Source organism: Oryzias melastigma, linkage group LG4 (genome assembly GCF_002922805.2).
Source record: "Oryzias melastigma strain HK-1 linkage group LG4, ASM292280v2, whole genome shotgun sequence".
Lineage (NCBI taxonomy): Eukaryota > Metazoa > Chordata > Actinopteri > Beloniformes > Adrianichthyidae > Oryzias > Oryzias melastigma.
Window position 1 is genome coordinate 10,180,567 of NC_050515.1, and position 21,279 is coordinate 10,201,845.

The 21,279-nt window shown below is 37.2% G+C and overlaps 1 protein-coding gene across 1 annotated transcript in view; it reads left to right on the forward strand.

The window, feature by feature from the left end:
* Positions 1–658: 658 nt before the first annotated feature.
* The window catches only part of ptprsa (protein tyrosine phosphatase receptor type Sa), a 292,916-nt gene continuing 272,295 nt past the window's right edge, over positions 659–21,279 (forward strand). The window contains exon 1 of the mRNA XM_036211506.1: positions 659–2,001. The gene's annotated coding sequence lies outside the window, so the exon portion shown is untranslated. The remainder of the gene's footprint in view (positions 2,002–21,279) is intronic.

Sequence of the window (21,279 nt, forward strand, 5' to 3'; positions counted from 1 at the left end):
TGCTTGGCATTTGATTGGTTAATTTATAACTTGAATGTTTGTGATAAAGAAAAAATATTTTTACGGGCTGTCAGATTTGTCACGTTAATTACGCGTTGTTTGACATGTGAATGACGCCGACAATTTTTTTGACACATTAATCGCAGATTTTCTCATACGTGCCTTTCCATACCGCGCGCGGTCATCGCCTTCTAACTCACCGGCTGCTCTCACTAGATCATGGGCGGGTCTCCAACCACCAAGCTGCTAGCTAGAACTGGCCCGGCACTAGGATGCGGAGAGCTCCTGCACCCTAACCCGGCCCCGGTTTGCGTCCAGTACCATGTCTGGTGGTACCGGCTCGCGTCCGGTACCACCAGACGTCCCCTCTTTGGTGTATACAAAAAGGGGAAAAAGAACAAAAAAAATTAAAGAAAAATAACAGCATTTTTAGAGGTAAGGATTACTTAATTAACATTTATTTTATCTCGATTAGTTAAATTATTAAACTGATAGCTCAGATGCACATAGATGATAAACAATGTAGATTTTAACATCCCTGTTGACCTGAAGACGTCTTGTTTGTTAAACAATACCTCCAGAATGCTTTGATTTTATTTACAAAGCAAAACTTTGTAAACATTTTGATCTTTTATGAGTTAAAAGATTGTTTTGTAGCATCTTAAGGTGCAAAACAATGAGCTGCACTGAGACACATTTTATTTTTAAAATAGGTTATTTGAGATTCTGACAAACATAAAAAAAATCATCTTGAGAGATGCTATGTTCTTTTCAGATTTTCGGCTTTTGTTTGTGTCAAAAAATAGACATAATTCATATTATTTAAAAAAAAAGGTCATGAATCCAGATTTCTTAAAGGCTTAAGTAAGACCATGCAGCTCCTTCTAGGTTTTGATCAGTAGAAAACAAGCCCAAATGGCTCTTTTACTGTTAAAGGTTGCCGACCCCTGGTCTGAGTCAATGTTTCTAGGGCAACCAGTGTCACAACCATGAGTATGCTTGTTCATAGTCCACACCCCTTCCACTAAAAATGTCTCAGGGGAATCTGTCAATCAATCATTCAAGGTATGGGCCAGGGGGCGCCACATGCTTTTACTGAGGTATCTGATTGGCTGGTTTATTTTAAAAAAAAAAGTGAAAAAAATAGGATTAGGTGTTAATAAAGAGATATCATAGCAAGAATGGTTATTTTGACAAATAGAATAACTGGGTAATGAATGCTTGTTTTTCAATAGACGTCTAAGGGTTTTTGGCTTTTTGGAGCCAAGTACTTCCTGTTTGGAACGCAAGGTGGGAGGTGTTAAGCTGTCCAGTTCCTATTTAGAGTCAATGTGGGACTCCCATTATGTCACTATGGCAAGCAAAAGGTATCATAAATTGTAGTTTTTTTCTTGGCGATTTTTGGCACCTTTTGCTTGCCATAAAAGTGGGACCCATGGGGAAAAACGCATCAGCCAAAATACTAGACACGTTCTCATGAAACTCTGAGACACTTGACCGGATGTTGCAACAGCGCACAGTAGCCGATTAGTCATTCACTACAATGCATGAAAAAATAAAATAAAGTAATTGTTTAATGTAAAATAAAAGAGGAGGTGATAAGAGAAAAAGCAAGAGAGGATGGAGGGAGCCGTGAGTTAACGGGTGGCTAGAGAGGGAGGGCCGGACGCATGACATCATTCCCTCAGCTTCTGTGCGCGGACATAACTCTGGTTTCTCCAAGTGCGCACGGCGGCCGCTGCTGAGGGAGCGACTCCTCCTGCCGTAGCCAAGCGCGTCCCAGCAAGCTGCGCTCTTGGGGTGGATCTAAAATAAATAAAAAAAATAAAATAAAACTGTAATTAACCCTGCAGAGGAACGTGCGCACCTCTCCCCACTGGACCTGCCGCAGGGACGCGCGCGTTTACCGCAAAATCTGGAATTATTGCTCGCCTCGATCATGAAGATGTGAAGGGTTTGTACGCGGAGAGGGAAGACGCTGGAACTCAGATTGACAAAGAGGTAAAGAAAAACACTTTTTTCATCTTCTCCTCTAAATGCAAACGTATTCTCTGCGATCTGTTTTGAGTCACAGATATTTTTGACAGTTTAAAAGCTTAAACAAAGACGAGGATAACAGTTTCCACGCAGGGGCATCCTTTACTGTAGAGCTGCTCCTGCGCGCTGCGGAGCGCAGTGGAGCCAGATCATGCCCAAGTCAGCGGGAGATCAGACTGCTGCTGCTTTAATAAAAACACTAATAATAGAAAATGATTACTGATACCATCATGTATCATTTCCAAGAGCCACAGCTTTCCATTCACTGCGTTTACTACTAAGAGTTTCATTTGGAAAGCGGCGATTCCGATGCAAAGATGCACATTTGGATAAAAGCCCAACCTTCCAAAATAGCTGGGGTTTGTGCAATGTCTTTGTCCGGGCTGCAAGTGTTCTCCACCAAGCAAGCAGCTCTCCACAAGGAGGTGCCTCTTTCACCAAGTCAGTCGTGAGATGCTTTCCTTCCTCCAGATTCCGATCAGCATCCCTGTAGACTTCGGCGCTGAGAGCGTAAATGACATTTTCGACAGCTCCATCCGACGTGAAAAGGGGAGCGACTTCACTTCTTCATTTTTTTCTTATTGATGTTTGGACTTTGGAGACTGAGGGCGCCGTCGGTCGACACCCCGAAGGGTTTATTGTAGCGCGCCGCGTTAACAGGCTGCGCGTGGAGAGCTCCTGGAGGCGCGCCACTTCAGCATCCCACCGAGGTGGATGAAGGCTTTAAGGCAGTGAGGACCACTTTTCTGCTCCACTGCTTCATACATTTGTTTTATTTTATGTACCAAAATAATGTTTTTAGGCTGTAAAATATGACTATAAGTCTGTCACACATAAAAAAGCAGCTAAAAGTTTGCATTCTTCCCTATTTTTTTAAATCCACTTCACTGGATTCATCTTATTAAAAGATGTATTTAATTGTATGAATTGCTGAATTGTGCACCTTTTCTAAAATATTTCCCCTGTGATTTGCTTGGATTGCATTGAGCGCACACAGCAGGTCTGCAAAGCTGGAAGAAGACAGAGGAGACGCACAAATATCTGCCCGTGTTGTTAAAAGAAAATAGCTTTATTCATTTTTCTCTGTACCGGTGGTAACTTAGTTATAGCTTTTTATGGCGCCTGGAAATGGCTTACAGGCTTGCACTGCTATGTAATGTAATCAAATTTATGATGTGGCTGTGTATTACAATTCCCTGTTATGCTCTGTCACATGAGAAATTTGGAGTGACTCCCTCCACCCTCGCTTTTTTCCCCCTCCTCCAACTAATATTGCACAACAGAAATCCCAGGAACATGAGAGCCACACAGGTTTAACATCAACCAAAAGGGGGAAGGAGAACACACCCCACTCTCTTAAAATAGCCTTCATTAATTATAGTTAATCGTCAGAAACAGCAGATTTACCATCGTTTGCTTTCTGCTTTCTCCATATTTTATGCACTTTTCTTAAAAAAAAAAAAAAGTTTTGGCTTTCTAAAGCTAGACATTAAAATAAATGAAGCCGAACCGCAATGATGGAATAAATAATGCTGTACTTGGGTTGATGTATGCAGCTTAACACACGGAGGGACAAGGAAATTTACATTCACTCCCAGCTTGTCTTAGCAGTGTTAACTCTTAAACCGCGAGGATTCAGGACTCCTTTTTTTAGTCCACATTCGGTGGCAGTTTATATAAAAAATAAAAAAAATGTGGCACCACGTATACCACTAGATAATCACTGAGTATCTGCTACCTCAAACAAACAGTTCTCACGGAAGGACAGCTGTTACTGGAATACTTCTTTTGCAGTTAATGGGCTGGAGGTACTTTATGAAGCGACTCTGCAGTCGGCGTTTGTTCATGTAGCCATCAAATCCTCGTCAGGACTGCACAGCGTACAGGTTCCAAGTCAGTGACAGAGAGAATGGGAATATACTTTCCATCAAACTCATTCTGACAGGTGACCTTTGACCCTACACATTCCATCGAGATGGCGTAACATTAAAAAAATATATATATAAATATTATTAGCATTCAAACATTACGTCATCTTGATGGAATCTGTAGGGTCAAAGGTCACCTGTCAAAATGAGTTTGATGGAAAGTATATTCCTAATGGTTGTAGCTTCTTATAGTTTTTCAGAAATCTCACCTGTGTCCCACCACCTCTCGGCTATTTGCATCTTTTATTGATGTGTATTTTTGGTCATTGACAAGAGCAACTTCTCCCTCTATCGTGTTCAATGAGCCGGCCCTCCCTCCCACCCTGCATGCATGAGACGGTTGATTGGATGGTAGCTCAAGCATCCCTTGTTTAGTCTTGTATACATTTTCTCCAATAATACCTGTCAAAAGCACACGAGAACCCAGCTGGGTCGAAAACACCTGCACTCTCACACACACAAATACACCCCTTTATTACATTTACCAGATGAGCCATAAGTCACATTCTGCAGTCTCATTACAGGCCGCCAAGCCTAAGTGTTTAGGCCATGTCATTAATGCAGTCAAAATGGAAATGGATGCGGATGGTTGGCAGAGCTGTTTAAGGAGAACCCCAGCACGGAAACCGGGGAGGAAGAAGAAAATATTTAATCATAAGCGCACTTTATGGAGAGTTTTGCCTATGTGCACTGCAGCAGTCTAATTACCAGGAGAGTGCTTGTTAGTTGTCACCTCCAGATAAACAGTAGGCTGTGATCCCCCCTTCCCCGTCCTTCTCTCTCATCTTTTCCTGCTGCCTGTGGCTGAATTTGAAATTCTAAGTAGCGAAATGCCCATTCCATCCCATCTTACACCGGCTTCTTCTTCACAAATAAAGTCATTTTAATACAACAAAGTGATATATGTGTAGCGGCTGAGATAAACACAGGGAAAGAGTGTAGATGAAATTTGCACTGTTTACGGGTTGCATTATTTTGTTTTACTAATCTCAAAGTCTGGCTGTGACAAGCAAATAACCTTTAAAATGTTCAAATTACTTCCAAAATGTTCTAAAAGCTTTTTTTTATTCTTGCATCTTCTGAGCTCTGGGTTCTCATTTCAAATGGTTCTTATATAAGCTCTTTAGAATAAGTCTTGACTGTCAGAATGGGGGCAAAATGCACTATTCACTAGTTCTCCATGAGGATTTTGACCTGGATTGAGCCCACCCTGGAGCTTGACACATTAATGGCTCTGACAAGTAGATATTTTTGTGGTGTGTGTGTGTCAGGAAGACAAGGATGGAGAAGCTGTGCCATCTTCAAATGATGCAACACTTCTTCATTCTCAAGAAATCCAGGGACTTTTAGATGAAAGCCAAACATCTGGCCCCTGTTCTTTCTCTTTGACTGTCTTAGCAAAACTAGTTAGCCAAAAAAAAAAAAAAAAAAATGGCAACCATCTCACGGTCTCTTATTTTCACCCTGGATGTCCGATTGTGTTGATGTTCCAGTAATCACAAAAACAAGTACGCTGGAGACAAAAGTGGAACCTTTTCGTGCTTCAATTTCACCGGTGTTCAGAAGATAATAGCCACGAGTCTTAATTTAGGTTAAAGTAGCGTGCATTCACATTCTCTTTACTCAAGGATAATTGCAGTGAGAGAGTGCATATCTGCACAACCTGAGATTATGCCAACAAACATTGGTCAAACGTAGAGTGCAAATAGACCACTGGAAGAAAAATTGGAACAATGATGTGTAATATGCTCTCAGTTTGCAATTTAGGGTTTGATGACAGCATCACAATTGCATTTGTCAATGGGAAAGGTACACTTCTGAATACTGGTTTACTGAAAGATATTTTACAGTTTGCATATTGATAGATTCTTCTTTGACATTAATGTATCAGACATACTTTTCTATTCATTTGCAGAGACTTTTGAGGATTAGGTGCTTTTATATCTAGACACCACAAAACCCAACTTTCTAGGGGTGGAACAATGAATCATTTTAATCAATGAATTGATTTTTATTCTTACGATACAACCAGATCTACCTGAATTGCGTTAACCATTACCACTATAAAATCTTTCCAAACAAAATAAATTGGTTATTTTGTTGTCTTACATACTTGATTCAAATGACTGGAGGATTATTAGAGCTCAGTGAAAAGCCTTTGCAGCGAGCATTCAGAAACAGCATAGGGGTGAGATTGAAGCCCAAGATTGAGAATTATTCCACTACATGAGTAATGTTTATTATTTAAGATGTAGGATGTCACTTCTTTGCTGCATTACGCCTTATAATCATGCATGAGTTATCAAATTGCAGTCATTGAGAGACGAGAATTTAAACAAGTGTAGGGCAATTCTTACGGTTGTCTAAAATATTTATCACCCTCATCTAGGTTCAACTCCCTTAATATTTAAACTATTTAACATGTCTGTTGCTGTTATAAGCTTGCTAGTAGTTTGAAAGGATACAGCTTGTGAAATCTTTTGTAGAATTTGTACAACTTCAAACATCCATCATAGACAAAGGAGTGTGGTTTCAATATTATCAACTACTAAAATCTTGGAACAGGATTTTCCAAATTCTTTAAAATGAAATTTGAAATTTGAAGTCATTATTTGCAGAAATCATATGCAATTAGGTTGTTCAATTTTGTGCAGGCTACATTAAAGACCCACTCTAATGAAAATAGTGTTTTTAACACATTTTTCTCATGATGGAGGATGCAAAAAGAGAAAATTAAGCTTAAAATTGCATTTCTGAATATTTCCTTATTCAAGAGGTTTAAGGGCTGCATTCTAGTAGGAAAGTGTAAACAAAAGGAAGACTTGCAGCTCGGCAGTCACGCCCTCAACTCATATGCAAATTTCTAATGAACTACTGCTGCTCTACAGAAACTATCCCCAAGAAAATGACACAAATTACTTAATTTTTGCTCTAAACATGTTAATCATAATTAAAAGATGACTGGGAATGCTTTAAAAATAGAAGAATAGATGGTTGAAGTGGGATTTTAAGAGAAAAAAATTCACTGTTTAAATTTTGCATAAATACAGCAGTTCAATTTTTACTACCTGTATATAAATATATGTTATATAACTTTGACCAGGGTAATGTCCGTCCTCCTGTCTTTCTGTCTTTAAGGGGCCATTTGCCCATTACAGCACCACACTGAGACAAACAGCAATGAATGCTTCCGTTCTCCTCTGCAGGCAATTAAGAATCAATCAATCAACCTAGCATGCATATCAACTGTCTGAAAGAAGTTGAGCTACCCCGAGAAAACCCACGCCGGAAACGAGAAAATGCACAAATTACTGAGAGGCAGATTCCTGGACATTCATGCGGTGAAGAAACACTACTGACAATCACTTGCCATGCTGCCTCTAGTTTCTGCCCCGTCACTTAGAGATGCTTAAAGCCAAATCTTTATTTATTTATTGTCTTTTAAATAAAACTAGGTGTATAGATATAGGCATAGGCATAAATATAGCTATAGCTATAGATACAGGTATTGATATAGATGTAGAAATAGATATAGCTAGAGGCATAATAGAATAAAATATATTTATTTCTATTGCACTTTTCACAGAAAGAATCACAAAGTGCTTTACAAAAAGAGCATAAAATCAAGTCAAAACGCATTGAAGTAATAAAAACCAATAATAAAGGGGTTAAAGAGATGTATGCAGGAGCTTGACCATGTAAGGCTCTAAAAACTAAATGTAAAATTTAAAAATCAATTCAGAATTGAATGGATAACCAATGTAAAGCTAACAATGGCAAAGTGAGGTGTGTCAATTTACTGGTTCATGTTAAAAGCCTTAATGCAGAGTTTTGGACAAGCTGAAGACGGTTTAGCGAAAGTTTGTTAAAAATGTTAAAAAGAGAAAAGAACAAATAAAAGCGTGAATAAGAGTTTCTACATCAGATTGAAACAAAATACTTTTTAATTTTGCTACATTTCTTAGATGATAAACACAGTTTATTTTATTATTTGTTTTGAGTAAGTTTCCAGGGACATGAACATGGTATAGGTATAGATATAGGTTTAGTATAGGTATTGGTATAGGTATAGATATAGGCATTGGTATAGATATAGCTATAGCTATGGATATAGGTATTGGCATAGATACAGACATAGGTATATATATAGGTATTGGTATAAGTATAGATATAGGCAAAGGTATTGATATAGGTATTGGCGTAGGTATGTTCATAGGTATAGATATAGGTATAGATATTGATATAGGTACTGGCATAAGTATAGATATAGACATAGGCATAGGTATAAGAATAAGTATAGTTTTGGACATAGGTATTGGCATAGGTATAGATATAGGCATAGGTATAGATATAGGCATTGGTATAGATATAGCTATAGCTATGGATATAGGTATTGGCATAGATACAGACATAGGTATAGATATAGGTATTGGTATAAGTATAGATATAGGCAAAGGTATTGATATAGGTATTGGCGTAGGTATGTTCATAGGTATAGATATAGGTATAGATATTGATATAGGTATTGGCATAAGTATAGGTATAAACATAGGCATAGGTATAAGCATAAGTATAGTTTTGGACATAGGTATTGGCATAGGTATAGATATAGGCATAGGTATGGACATAGGTAAATATAGGTAAAGATATAGGCATAGATTTAGGTACTGGCATAGGTATATGTAGCTGTGTAGGAATAATAAATATATTTAAATGAGATGAAATAGACAGACGGACAGAAATTATTTAACATTAGAACCTGACAGATCTAAACATCTACCAAGCTGCCTGTGGGGTATTTCTAGACAGCAGGCAATTAAGAAACCTCTGACTGAATGAGACAGATGTAAATCTCCTCCGGGAGACAATTTTGCAGAGGGCCATTTGCCATCAACTCCCAAAGGTTACGAGTCTTTAAGGTCATTGTAGTATATCACTTCACCCACGTAACACCCTGGACACTTCCAGGGGAGAACATCGGATGTTTCCCACCAAGCTGGTGGCCCACAAGTGGAGGGGTTGATGAGCTCTGACAACAACAAGATGAACAACACTGACTCACCTGTTGAGAACTGGCATACATGACAACCAAGTAATACATAATGAATGATTCATAACTGTGGTGTACCAGGCATGGCTCTCATGAGGTGTGTTGGCAGACTTGGGGAGGTGGAATGTCGGGGTAAAGAGTAAGGGGTCTTAAAAAAATAACAAAAAATACATGACATCCAAGCAGAATTAAGTCACAGAAAGAGAAGTGCATTGGCTGTGGCCTTGTTCATTTCATCTGTAGGCCCTAATAAAACCCTCACAGGCTGGCATTGATCCCTCCCAGAATAATCCATTTAGACTGTGCGTGCCTGGCCATGTGGGGCCTCTTCAATTATTTATGGAAGAATGCTGCTCGAGCTTCCGCTGGGATGCAACAACATGCACTATGAAACCTGTGAACTGCTGATTGCAAGAGAGCAGGGGAGACTCTACATTTGGAGAATGAGAAAGGACAGATGGCAGCAGAGGGCTGGTTGGAGAGAAATATGAAATCAGAAAAAAAGGTGGAGAGAAAGAGGCCCATTTAAACAAATGTGAGGTGACGAAAATGGAAGGTAATAAAAGAGCAGAAAAAGAGTAGTGACAAATAGTCGAGGTCAGGTGAATGAAGGGGTGACAAGAAGAATGGAGAAAGTTGGAATTTATTAGAATGAAAACTTGAAAGAAAAGTTATTGACTTTTGCAAAGAAAAAATAGATAAAAAAAGAATTAAAATAGAAAGAATGAGAAGTGAAAGAAAAGCTGAGATTCTCTTGATAAGGGTGGCTGATGAGACCTTTTCAGAGCAAGTCATGAACATCTATTGATCATGGCAGAGTTATGGTTCCCATTGTGCCAAGTGGAGACATGCCAGTGTGACTGCCTACAGCCTTCAGCTGATCATTACTTCTGCTTCACCCACCTTTTGTGCTGCATTTAAAAAGAAATCTGAAATAATGTGATGTTTTTTGCTACAAAAACTAAGAAAAATGCTCTGCTGTGGTGTTTCAGAAAAGCATTTAAGTCAAATTGACTTGAGGGTGAAGCTTTATACAGTTGTCACAGTACAGGACTTAGCCCAAAAAATTTTTTTAATCGCAGAACTGACACAAAGACACATTCAACAATTGAATGGTATAAACTAGTGTCACCAATCAATCCTAAATGCTGCAGACACACTGGGCTGTGACATAAATTCCAGAACAGGCTGAAAATGGGTTCTTGAATGCGCTTTTTAGCATACGGTGTTGACACTGCACAGTTTCTATTCGATACTAGTAGGAAAGGGCTTGATGGGAAATGTCGTAGTGATGCAAATCTCACGAATCTTGCTACATACTTTTTCTTTCATAGCGCTATTCCGATAAATAAAAAAATTGGTTCAAATCTGAATTCTTCGCTTACCCCAACAACCTCCCTACCCTTACATATAGCCCTCCAAATGGAGAGTTATGGAAAAATAGTATCTTCAAATTTGGAGGACACTCCCACTTGATGATGTCATCAATAGTGGCCGGTCAGCTACATGAGAGCAGAGTTTCCGGTGCTTATATTCTGGATCTGTAAGCACACTAAAGTCATTTGGAACAAATTGTCAATCTTATCAGGAGTAAAATCTATTCCCTTTTTTCCTAAGTAAGAAGAACATTCTTTTTGGTTTTACTAACTTTGATGTTAAGTTATCTTTACAATTCTATTTGATAAATCTCTTGATTTTATATCCATGAAACCTAATTTTGTAATAAAAATCCAAATTTATTTGAATTCTTTGCTGAAATCAGACAGTACTTTTGCCCTATTTCATCCAACCATAACAAAAAAAGCAATTAAAACTCATCTGTTTCAGGTTTAATGAATAATTAAATATTGACTTATTGCTGTTCTTCTAATGTATCCACCTGGCATTTTTTTTTGGGGGGGGGTGATGTACAGTATTCTGTTCTTGTTCTGTATTGTACTGTATAAATACTTTGAATAAAGTTTACATTTAAATGTAAACTTCTGTGCTTCAAACCACAACCACTTGAAGAAATGCATTTTTCCTCTGAATTTTAAGGCAGGGATTTGATCGTGATTGGCTGTTAAGAAAGTAACCACTTCAGTTATTGGCTCAGAGTGACCAATTGGTGACGTAAGGAGTGATGAATAAATGCCGAGCACACCTGTGGTGAGGTAGACCTTCCTTATTGAAATTTTGCCAAAGCTTCACTGTGTGAACGTAGAGCCCCAAAACGGGTCTAAAAATGTGCTTGTCGATGCACGATTGTGTTTACATAGACTTAGGCTGGTGTGAAGGTAGTATCAGGTGTATGGGATTGTAGGGGATAAGGGAAATACAGTGTTCTCCTATCCTCAAGTTCAGCTTTGCAGTTTCTGCAACATTTTTTCAATGTAACTTTGTGTGCTTTTCCTGATTTGTTTTTGGAAAGTTCTAGATCCTGATTGACTGGTTACCTTTCAATCAATTTTCTCTGAACCGTGGCTCCTGTACTTAAATTTTCAATTACAATAAGATCTTTGTTTTTATTCTATAATACTAGACCAGGGGTCGGCAACCTTTAACAGTAAAAGAGCCATTTGGGCTCGTTTTCTACTGATCAAAACCCAGAAGGAGCTGCAGAGATTTACTTTGGCCTTTAAGAAATTTGGATTTGCATTCATGACCTTCTTTTTGTTTCTTTTTTTATTTTTATTTTTTTAAATAAATTTAAATTATGTCTATTTTTTGGCACGAACAAAAGCAAGAAAATAAATAGAATTTATCATTTCGCAAAAAGGGATTTTTGTTGACATTTTTACCTTTAGCAGAGGCCAAATTAGTGAAAAAGCTAGCCTGTTGCTTAATTACTAGCTGAACTCCTAAATAACCTAAAATTCCTCAGTGAACCTATAAACTCCAGTAGTTAACAATTAGCCAAATTGCTCAAATATGAGCTAAATTCCAAATTAGCATAAAAATTGTAATTAGAGGTCAAATTAGCCCCAAAAAACGCTAGCTCGTTGCTCAATTACTAGCTGAACTCCTAAATAGCCCAAAATTCCTACGTAAACTAAATTAGTCAGAAAGTTAGCCAGTTTCTAAAATAGCAGCAAAATTCTAAATTATTTAAAAAAACTTCAGTAAATAAAAAATTAGCCAAAAACATCAGCATGTTGCTAAATTATTAGCTGAACCCCAAATTAGCATAAAATTCTTCAGTAAACTAAATTAGTCAAAAATGTTTGTTGCTAAAAAAGAAGCTAAACTCTGAATTAGACTAAAAACGCTAGTAGATAACAAATTAGCCAAAAACATTAGCATGCTGCTAAAATAATAGCTAATCTCCAATTTTTTTTTTTTTAAATTACTATTTAATTTTTTTTCAGCCATGGACAGATAAAAGAGCCACAGGTTGCAGACCTCTGTACTAGACCTATTTTTCCATAAAGATTTGAGGGTTTAAACAAGAGAAAAGTGTAAAAATGTCAACATCTGTCTAAGAGCTGTTTAAAGTGTGTGGTTTTACAGCGTTAAACATCTGTGATTCCACTTAAAGGATTTCACAAATCGTGTTATTTTTAGAACCTAACTCCTGTGATAATCGAGGAAACATCTAAAATGTCTTCATCTTTCTCAGCTCTAACCTGCTAGCTATAGAGATGTTTGCTAACGTGTCAGGATGTTGGCAGGGAGTGGTCTCTGCCTTGTAGCCCTCCTGGACTGGGATCGACTCTGATCTTGGAAGCTGTGTTGATGTTTGAAGGGTTTGAAGAAATTCCCCTGGTTGCATTATATTTTGTGTGCAACAATGTTTATTTTGTTGGTAGCATCTTGAATCGGAGTCCACGGGAGTGCACAGAGAATTTTATGTCTGTAGGATAAGGTGTTCCCTTCACCTCCTACATTTCACAATGTTTATGCAGATTCTTTTACACTGCAATTATCTCAGTAACTCGCTTACATAGACTTTGTTAAAAAGCCTCATCAGGTGTAAAATCAAAACTGTAACAATAATACACCCGCAGGTTTGTTACCAGTTAGTGGGCTTTTATTTCATACCACTTGTCACACTCTCAAGCTGCTACACGAATACATTGTTTGTTCCCCGGCATTGATTATGGGATTCTAGTAATTGTTGTGTTTTCGCTTGATTAACAAACCTGTTTCCACCAGGGGCCAGCTCAATAACATTTAATGGCATGAAGACAGCGAAAATGTTCAAAGCCACACAATGTGTATCTCTGTTACCATAAGGAAAAGCAGGTGAGCGGAGGCTCCATTTATTTTTAAACATCCACCAAAGACTTCCTTTAGTGTAGAAAAGAAGATGAGGGTGTTAAGCCAATGATCCCATACATTAATCTTTACGTGAAAGGTCCTTCTGCCTGCTGCATTCAGGTGCTTTGTGTTTTGTTTATCCTCTTCAAAGCAGTGTAAAATGACCAGTGACAGATGCCATAAAAACAGCCATGCTCTGGGGATTTACTAAAAAAAAAAAAAAAAAGTGCATTTTAGTTGTATAAATATACCTTAGAAAAAAGGATGAAGCTGTTGGAGAGATTTCAGAACAGCATCAGGTCATGATTTGCTGCTTAGGGGTTTGAGGGATTTGAGGAAATAGGTGTAGGGTGTAAGCACACTTGTGCATTAGTCAGATTATATAAATCTCCCTTCATACTTCTCAATACCAGCTTGACCTTCTGTTTTTTATTTCTACCCTTCACATGGGAAAACATTTAGATTTCAAGATTGCATGCAGCACTTGTTTTTTGCAGAGTTTAAGCATTTTGTTGCAACAATTTAACGATATTTAAAAGTTAATCAAAAATCAGAGATTATTACTACAGACACACCGGCCATTCAAGTTTTTGAACACTAAATGCGGGTTGTTGAACATGTTCACTGTTCACATTGGGCTGTGGCTGCCCAATACTAACACATATGCTCACAGCTTTGGTGAAAAATGTCAAATTGGTCTCCAGACTTTTTCTATCACAGCTCTATTCTGATATATGAAAGACTTGATGTTATAGCATTTTCGGCTGGGCGCAAACCACAATTATTAATTCCTCCTTAATGATCACTTTTCAAGCGGTTGGCTTGTCTGTATTTAGAAAAAGACTCCACCACCACCAAATATGGGCCCCTAATTGGGTTTACGTGCTTTTAAATAGACTTTTCAGTGAAAGTGCTTTCTTCCAAGTCAGTTTGACTGTATGGAAACATGTACAAATGTTTACATTTTTTTGTCACGTTCTTCTTATGGAAATTTCAATTGAAGAAGAAAAAAAAAGAAGTCACATTCCACTAGATTCAGTATTTACAATAACTGCAAATTTCTTCAACAGTGTTTAAAAATAATGATTTATCTTATTCACAGTCTTATTTAACACCACCACCACACCAAGAACAAGAGTGTCTCTCCTTAACCTTGACAAAACTATAATTAAATCCTTAACAAACTTCAAAGTAAAATCCAGGTTTGATATTCCATCCAAAAAGCGATCAACTTTTTATTCCTCCAAAGGGTCCATAATCTTTACAAGGTAAATGAAAGGTTGCCATATTTTTATAAAATCCTCTTCTTTGTCTTTTAAAATGTACGTAATTTTTTTCTGAAGGGACACCTGACGACATTTTTTCCAGCGATTAGATATACAGATTTTTAGATGATTCAAGCTAAGGTTCTTTCCTGTTTTTTTATGGTTGTGTATCTTTGAGAATATATCTAATACGTTTACATAGACTTTTAATTAAAAGTAATCACTTGAATGTGCGTTTCTAAGACTGATGTGAATGTATGAGAATTTTGGTCTGACTGATGGGTGAAATAACATGTCTGCCTTTAAGACCATTTTGATGGAACCATTTTTTGTGCGTTTCTATTTCTGAAGGGAAATTGTTTGTGTTTACTTTAGTCTTTGTAATGACGTGTCCCAATTTCTTTGTTATTCATTTTTGTCTTTTGACGAGGAAAATAAAGAAATTTCTGCAAAAATTCAATTCAATGCATTTCAATGAGCAGCTTTCAGTTGCTTTTGAAAATTTGATGTAAGAAGTTTTTTTTTTAAATCATTGCCAGGTTTCTTGTGGGAAAAAAAAATCTTTTTTTTTTTTTTTTTAATAATGTGGTTGAAAAAAAATCTACAATATAAGAAACAAGGAGACATAAATTCCCGTCTGCTTGACACGTGATGAAGACTTTTACCATTTTGCTGTCTAGAAGTTCACTCAGACAGGTAGCTTCACCAAAAAGAGGAAAAAGCTGAGGAGAAACAAGTTCTACTTAGGAGTTATTTATTTCTGCTGTCGCTTTGTTTGGTGAAGAGAAAGTGACAAATGCGAGTGGCTTGTTTATGAGGCTGGGCTAAGTGCTGGCAGGCTGCTTTTCTCTGAGGTAGTTGGCTCTCTGTTTAATTCATGTCCTTGAGAGGCACATCGCTTTGTGGCATAGTGTGTGGCAGGCGAGCTAATGAGAGGTGAACTTATCTGCTTCAAATTCTCCATTTGCTTCTTCTTTTCCCCTCTTCCTGTCCCCAAAGTTTCCGCCCCCCTCTGTCCTCAATCTCTCCTTTGGCCTCTTTTCCTCCCTCGCCAGTGCTTTTCGTTACCACACCTTGTTCCCTCCCACGCCAAGACCTGAAATCAGAAAGGTAACAATAAGACGGACACAAAATCTCCTTTAAAATTGGCCGGAACATGAAAATGGAGAGCCGTCACTTCCTGCCAAATAAATCAGTCAGACCTTTGACTAACTCCAAATAGCGCTGCCGATTTTACAAAGCTGTCCCGTTCATCACCGTGATTCATCTTCCCTGAGAAGGAAGGTGTGTTTTCCTTCTGTGTTCACAGCCCGCCGCCCCCGCACTCCCTGCTATGTCAGTTAGTTAGCGGCAGAGTCTGGGTCACTGCATCCAGTCTTCAGGAGAAAGAAAGCAGTTGAAAGCTTCACCGGTGGCTTTGGTTCTCTGAAGCGTGAGAAAGACAGCAGAATGACAGGGTGATTTGAAATGTTGACCTCTTTGCCTCCTCAGCTCCGCTACATCCCATGTTTTCTCCACTTCCTCCTGTGTACCTTCCTAAGGTGCTGTTTTAATTGACATGACGGGGAAAAAAGTCGTCTGGTTATCTGGCTGCCTGTTTCTGTTTCAAGTCACAGGTTAATTTTTTTCCCTGCTGTTGCTTGTCCATCATAGCCGTTCTCTGAGTTTTTTTTTTTTTTTTTTGTTTCTCCTCTGTTTCTCCCCGCCTGTCTCATTGAGTTCTAACTCCATCCTATCCCATTCCCAGCTGATGGTCCGTGGAGCATCTCTTTTCGCTTTTCCTCCTTATCTACTGATTTACATCTCCCCGCTGTCTGCCCTCTCTCAGCTTCCCTTTGTTGTTCAGCTTCCATCCTGAGTCTGAATCCCAAAGTTTTGCAGTTCGCTTTATGATTTGGAAGAACTGATCTCTGCAAATCTCATTATATCAGATCAGAAAACAAATATACAAAAGACTAAAAGGATGTCATTTTGTTTTTTTGGGAGACCTATTATAACTGTGATGATTGTTGACAAATCATCAAATGTTTTTGATTTTTTTTGGACTATATAATAACTAGACTAAATGTTATTTTTTTAGTTTACTTATTTTTATTCCTATCATTATTATTTTTCCTCCCAAATGTAGACGTTTATTTGCATTAGAGATGTCCCGATCTGATACTTTTGTCACACATTTTTAAAATTGATAAATTTAATGAACAGATTCTATTTCGATTTCATTAATATTATTTTATAATTTAACACTTAAACAGAGGACTTCTGTGAACTAACTTTAACAAACAAGTAAAAAGAGTGTAACTAGTTCTTAAAAATAAAAACTATCATCTAGTAAATATAGGTGATAGTTAGTAATGAGATTTTAGCTTTATCTTTAGAACTATTGAACGTTTTTAACCAAATGTGATTCATATCTTCATCCAAAATCTTAAAAATTCTATGACTTTGTTGTAGCATGAATATGATGATGAGGATTCACGATTGATATCATTAGAACAATTGAACAATTTGTTCTTTTTTTTTAATATAGATTATGGGACACTTTTTTTTTACTTCTTAAGAATGTATCCTTACAAGGCATCACATTTTCTGTTTTATCACCATAGTACTTATTTTTTCTTAAAAGTGACAACTTCTCTTCATTCGTTTCTTTTTCTGACTGCAATGAGTTGCAGAAATCCTGAAGTAGTGTACGCTGGTCTCCTCTGCTGCCTTTAAGACATCTTTAATAGATGTGATTAGTGATGAATGAAGGTGTTTTTAATAAATTTTATGGGTCTTTTTTACTCTAAACATGAACTTAGTGCCTCCTGTGGACTTTTTATTATGAACATTGATGTGTGAATATGTTGTTTGTGTGTAACTTGTGTTGCAATGTCATTCTGTTTTTGTACTCAGGTTGTTGTTGTAAATGAAAATTGACTTACTTGGACAAATAAAGTTTCAATACTAAAATAAAATAAAATTCTATTCCCAGAGAAATGCATCTAAATATGAGCCCTTAAAGCAAAACATAAAAAAAAAAAAAACACTACGGGCATTTTATGTGCCATGGTGTTCATACTGGATAATCAGGGAGGGGCTTCTTCTTCTTTTTTTTTCTACTGTTTACTAGCACATGTCCACCACCTACAGTTGGCTGGACCGGTGGGAAAAAAACGGTGCAAATCTTGCGAATTGGGCATAAAATGGAAATAACTCGGTTAACTGCTAGGATCAAAGCAAGATATGTCATGATTTATATTTATTTAAAAAAAAAACAAACAGATGTTGTTATCCCACAAGAACCCACAGTGACATCAGCGCAACAGAAAAAATATCTGAAATGTGATCAAATTGGTTTGAGGCATTTTCCATAGAATTTTATTTCTAATGAAAGATGGGTCTGAGCCTTTATGGGTTGTGCTGGTCGCCTAATAAACCAGCTACACTCCGAGTTAGTAGAGCTTCTAAATCTCTGAGTGGTAAAAGTTTGACCTGGTTTAGCTGGCAGAGCATCTTTAATGGCTTTTCATTTTGTACGTACATCCCAAAAACAGTAATAAGAACTTGCTTAGCTTTACGTGAACGTCAAAGAGCATCACAACAGATCTTAGGGAACTAATGCGAATTTCATTAACAGTTTTTTTTCATGTATAACATGAGAAAAACATCTTATATTGTAGGAATATATTTATCTCACTGTTTTTTCTAATATGAAAATGTAATGAAGCAACATGAATTTCAATCTGAGTATTTGAGGAAATCACTGAAAAAACTAATAGTTCAATTCATTTAAAAAAAGCAACAAAAATGTAAAAAATCATGATAATGTTGAATCATTTTTCCTTCTCCCAGGGAAAGAGGAAATGTTCCCTCTTATGAACACACTGGAGGAATGAAAACTCGCAGTACGGAGGTGTGGTGGGGGCATGTCTCAGGTGGCTATCTTACCAGATCTGTGAGGAAATGTATTACTTTCATTTTCAGGCTCAAGTGGCGGATAGCAGGAAGGACAATCGGAAGTGTCAGTCAGTGTCAGGGCTGTAGGACGGCAGGATAAGACTCTCCAATGGTTTATCTCTGTCATTTCAGATGTCTGATACGGCTGAGGGATTATAATGCCTTTAAAATTCTATTAGTGTTGCCATCAGGATTTTGCACTTACATACAAATACACAAAAGCTGCCAACACAATAATAACCAGTCGCAACATTTTTCTACAGTAGTTATAAATATGATTTTATCAAAAGTGTGTTAATGTGTTCCATAATTTTGACCTTGAGAGAAAGTCTTTTTTTAGTGCTGAACTAAAACATCTTGTTTCTGTTGCATAATAAAATTGTAGAAATGTTAATGTGATCTTATGGAATTGGGTATTATCAGTTTTAAGAACATCAGTAAAATAAAATGCTTAGCTAAAAGCTGGAATTAGATCAAAGATCACGAAAAAAGGTTGATATATACAAAGAGAAATACTGAATATTTGTTTAGTCATGATGAGACCTTTTAATATATAAACTATTTAAATATTTAAACATGAGGATCACCCCCTTGAGATTCAAACATTTACAAGAGTAGATGTGAAACAATGAACTAAAGAAAACAGACAAAAAAAGCAGTTTAACTGGCAGTATGGTTTTAGCATCCTCGTGCACAAGCACAGATTCACTCATACATGCACACATGATCCAAAGTGTTAAACGGTTGAAAAGTTACAGTAAATCTAAGAATATAAACGCTTGAGCTCCGGTGTTAAACGGTTAAAGAACAATAACTCACCACAAGAATGGGATAGAAACTTTAATTTTTTCCTTTTCATGACTACTCCACATCTGGTGGGCCAGATACGGCGCGCGGGCCGAAATGTTTGACACCCCTACTCTGAATTTATCATCAACCACAAATTATGATATAAATCGATATGTTGTTAAAACTAATTTTACACATCTAGTTTTTACCCTAAAAGTCATGCTGTCTAAACAATAAAATGTCAATAAAAAGTCATTCAGGTCTAAGCAATAAAATGTGAAAAAAACATTAAAAATTGAAACTATAAAAAGTATTAAAAAATATAAAAGTATGTTTTTTAAATATATATCCCAAAGTTTACTTTCTCCATCCAGCCAAGCACTCTGCTTTCCGTCACTTTTGCAAACAGCTTTACACTGCTATAGGGCCCTTTACTCAGCCTCCAGGTGAAATGCCATTCCTACTTAACATTGATAGTCACCTGTCATTTATTTTTCATGTCTCCGAGTGCTTCTCCTCTCTCTTATCTTTGTCTCTGCTTCCTCTCACCAAACGGTTCTGCCAGTCTGAGATGTGGCTTTAACCTCTGCTGCAGTTTTTTTCCCGGCGCCCTTTGTTTTCATCTATTGTTCTTAAAGCGATTATGACCACCAGACAGACACATTAAATATTAAGTGGAGCTCGGGTTGCTGCTCTCACTTTTTTTTTTTTTTTTTTTCTTCTCATCTGAGGCGCACGCCGCAGACTTTAAAAAGTGTCTGCTCTGCCTCCGGGCTCTGCACAGAAATTTCTAAGGAGCAGAGAAATAAAAGCTGCTCTTTGACACGGGGTGAGCAAATATGTGTGTTTGTAGGACAGAGCTCATGCATATGCGTTTGTTGACTCTTTATAGAAGTGTGGCTCCACGCTTGTGTGTGCGTCCTCTACTTACTGCCATAATCACTTCTTTGCCTGCTGTGTCCGAGATTTTTCCATTGGCTGCCCATTAGATTTCGTTGCTGTTCAATATTAGAACATTTATATGCGAGTCTATCCTCGTTTTCCACTGCAGGAGGAATTGGAATGATTAGTTGCTTGGAGGAACTATAAATAAGCCTCTCTGCTATTGATTTATTTCAAAAACACTAAGGAACATTAGGTTTACAAATCATTTCTCATCTGACTGCTACATTTAAAAATTTCAGTGCTGCGCCGATTTATCTCTGACTTTACTTAAATTCCTCTTAAAGTATTTATAGTTTTTTAAGCGTTTAATTTAGAAATTCGGAGACTGTTGGCGTTCATTAGTGAGGTTTACATGTCCTTGCTGTGAAGCAGAGGGTTGTTGTCTCAGCTGCTATCATTCAAAACGACTTGAACTCAATGGGCAGCCAGGGGTTCCATTTGTAGCTCAAGGATGTTTTGACTGCTCCGAAATGAAATATGATTTTCCGCTTAAGGAACTTTAAATTGTCAAACTGCCACTGCCATTGTAAAGTGTAAATTAACGTAATAATTTTTGATGCTTCGAGTTTTGTGTCTGATATTCTGGTCGTGTCAGTTTGTGTTTGAGACACAATATAAATCAGAAAGCCTTTTTTTCTGCAGGGTTATGATTGTGAACACATTGCTTTTTCTGTCAATATTTTTCTTCTCAGAGCGCCTGTGAGTAAATAGAAATAGCTACAGAACATAAGTAAACCCTAAATATTTCTTGTACATGTTTGAGGAAAATAAAACTGGCAGTTTTGTTTTCATAATAAAATCCCAAATCTAAATTAAAATGACATAAGTCATTATCATTTTTAAATCAAACTGTGTAAGTCAGACTACAGAATCTGTTCTTATAGACCCACTCTGATAAACGAAAATTACATGTTTAACATGTTCTTGTGGCATTTTTTTAATGATGATCTTTAGATGTACATTAAAAACTCATTTCTGTAACCTAACTTTGCATAACTCATTTCATCAACTATTTAAATTTAGTTATTTATATGGTGAACTTTTAAGCATTTTATGGCTTTTATGGTTTTTAATTTTTTTTTTT